The 3,264-nt window shown below is 31.3% G+C and overlaps 1 long non-coding RNA gene across 1 annotated transcript; it reads left to right on the top strand.

Moving 5' to 3' along the window:
• Positions 1 to 641: 641 nt before the first annotated feature.
• On the top strand, positions 642 to 3,059 carry LOC104216211 (uncharacterized). The gene is made up of 4 exons (XR_708421.2): positions 642 to 729; positions 1,815 to 1,916; positions 2,000 to 2,075; positions 2,917 to 3,059. It is a non-coding gene; the product is annotated as an uncharacterized lncRNA (long non-coding RNA).
• Positions 3,060 to 3,264: the final 205 nt, after the last annotated feature.

The raw sequence follows: 3,264 nt of genomic DNA, 5'->3' as shown, positions 1-3,264 counted from the left end.
ACCACCACCCACCACCATCTTTCTTAATCACAACTACCACCACCATCACCCGCTATTATTAATTATCACCACCCATCACCACCATCCTCAATCATAATAGCTACCACTACCAATCACCACTAGCTACTATCCTAAACTACCACCATCAACCAAATCTACCACCAACCACCGGCTTTAGTCGGCATTCACAAGCACTACCATTAGCCATCACCACCAACAACTATCATATTTTAAAAAGCTATATATTTTAGTGATGGAATATTAGATTTATTATTATTTTATTTGAATGTTATTTTTATTAACTTTCAAATAAACGTAAATTTTATATATTCAAATGTTAAAAATCAAACAGTCTTAATCATTTATTATTCAGATCTTAATACACATCTTAACATCGAGACGTGTATTCAAATGTCTTAATCTTTATATTCATATCGTGTATTAGATTCACACATCTTAAGGCACTCTCTATTTAGCTGCTTCCGCCGCGTCATCAAATACCATATTCGCCAATTTTAGTACCCAATTAAAAAAGATAACCAATAACTAATTTAATAACTAATTATGTCATGTGTGATTCAATTTTAGATTCTATTATTCTGGCATTTGGCTTGGTTCTTTTGTGTTCTTTTAATAATATATAGATATACAGTTCATACCAACAAGGTGTATGAAATCTATACCGCTGCGATCTAAGTTCCTCGTCGCCCAAAACCTAACTGGTCAAAGGTAAGGAACTCTTCAAAATTTTCATCTTCCGGGTAGGTATTATGCATTTTGGTTCTCACATACACGGTGGATTATTTGATGGTGAATTGGTCTAGGAGTTATTGTGGGTTTCCATTATGTTTTATTTTTCTGTAAAAAGTTGTAGATTACTTCAAATACTCTACAATTTAGCATTTCTATCTCGATTTAGACATTGTTTTGATGATATAATAGTTGGTAATTTCTGGAATTTCTATTCACTTTAGTTTCAGTTTTCTCTTTTATTTTTGTGCTCTTTGTGTAATGGGTATTCTGCAATTTTGTCTCATTTCTTACACTGATTTATATTTCTGATTTGTTAGTATAATAATTAGACTATGTTGGATTTTTGGTCACTATTTGCTTTAATTTTATTGCTGGTGGATTATATGCAAAATAAAGGAAACTCTGGATCAAGAAATATTGTGAAAACTAGTTCCCAAAATTTTCTTGAGAAGCCAATGAATCAAATGAAATTAGAACAAGGTAATTATGTTTGATGGAATCAATGTTGGCTAATAAGAAATTGACAGTCACAGCTCATGTATTGCTCTTTATGATCCAAAAAAAGTATAATAAGTACGTCATGTAGGAGGTTGATCTTGTATAGATTGTTTTTCAACTATGACTAATAAGGATTATTCAATCAAATTTTGAAAGGTCGAATAATACTCTTAAGAAAAGATTAAATCAGCCTCTAATAAGAATTTAAAAGTAAGAAGTTAACTTGGACTTTCATAAATTTTTTGGTAGTAGTTTACAAATACACAAAGATATGCTTTTCTTTAATACCATTCTTATCAGTTGTTCTTTGTCCTCTAATATTATTGTCGCTCCATCTTATAAGATTGTTGTCCCTGTTGCATTTACTATTCGCATTCTCTTCTTTTTTCAATGAAGTGTATTCACATTTTCTTCTTGTGAACAGTATTGTTCAGGATAGCTGGGTTGACTTAAACTGTACACTAATCTGGAAACACAATTAGGTCTAGATTTAATGTGCTGTATCGTTTCACTTCTGGATTTTAACCTCTAGAATCTATCTAACAAAATTAAGTTCTTTACAGTTGGACAAAGTTACTTCTATCCGTGCTGAATTGAAGTGGCTCATTATTATTGCCAAATTATGATGACAAATACAAAGGTCTTGCTGCTACGTACGATATCGAGTAAGTATTGTTAAGCTTTATCACTAAGTGGTATATGCCAATGTTAGTTAATAATGTTGCTATTTCCGTTGTTTAAATCAAAGTTGCAGGAACTAGCTAGTAAGAAGAGCAAGTACCTATTATCCAGAGCTACGACCAATAGAGCATCCTCTCTTGAAGGTTAATTAGCTTACTGATTGCTATAGTATTCTTTAAATTGATTATAGTCTCACCCTAAATATCAGCAGAAAACAAAGTATTATTGTCCCTTGCTACAAACGAGTAAGAAGTAGTCTTTGGTCCTACTTTAGGAAGCGTTGGATCAATCAAGGATCTTCTGATATTTAGACACACAAGAGCCCTAAGCAGTGTGTTTTTGAAAAATTTGGTTTGATTCAAAGTCTTGGCTCTTATTGTCACACTTTAAAGCAGATATCAACTATAATGTACGATCCACTCTCCTGCTTCATTAAGTCCTTAGAAATGCTAAATGAATCATATCTTGCATTGACAAATAGCTGAAAGATTTACAATAAGAAGTGTAAATGTAAAGTTATGTGAGAGGGATGTCTACAAGTTCTAAAATTTCAGTCTTGTCCCAAAATTCATGCTGACAATATAACTTTTAATATATAGTACATTCAAATTATCAGATGATTATGTTGACTTTTCATATAGTTTTTTAGGTTCTTAAGTTGAAGAATCAAGAAAGAAATGGATTGTAAGCTAGCAAAGTTGGATATATGATGAGAATAAATTTAGAAGGATATCTGTTGTTCATCCAACTCTAACTAACTTTCTACCCCTAGCGTAGGGGTAAGGTATACATACACACTACCTTCCCAAACTCCACTTGTGGGATTACACTGGATTTTTGTTGTTGTTGTTGTTGTATAAACTCAATTCTATAAAATATGTGATTTCTTTAAGAAAAATTTCATATGACAAGTAAACTTAAGCTGTTTCATGTGGACATAATTCCACCATTTTCTTAACTTTTTTTTTATAATTGCTATTGCAGCTTATGGAGGAGCACAGAAAGCATCCAGATCGATTGGGACATGAGTGACTATTTTTTTCTCTTGTAAAAGTATATTGATATGTTTGAGTAGAGCAACCTTTTAATAGTTTAATTTATTTTGAATGATATTGTTGAACCTTTAGTTATGTCTTCTTGCTAATGTATTGCATTTCTTAAAATAAACTAAAATTCTCTACATATTTTATATTGCATTTATTAAAACAATTGAAGATATTTTGCTGTAGTTCTCTACATATAAAAGAGAAAAAAACATAACTAGGCAAAATTATAGGAAAATTTTCGCTGATGTAGCACCATTAGGTATTTTACACATACGGCAAGAAAATA

This window comes from Nicotiana sylvestris, chromosome 11, assembly GCF_000393655.2.
Source record: "Nicotiana sylvestris chromosome 11, ASM39365v2, whole genome shotgun sequence".
Taxonomy (NCBI): Eukaryota; Viridiplantae; Streptophyta; class Magnoliopsida; order Solanales; family Solanaceae; genus Nicotiana; species Nicotiana sylvestris.
This window is presented reverse-complemented; position numbering and strand designations above follow the sequence as displayed.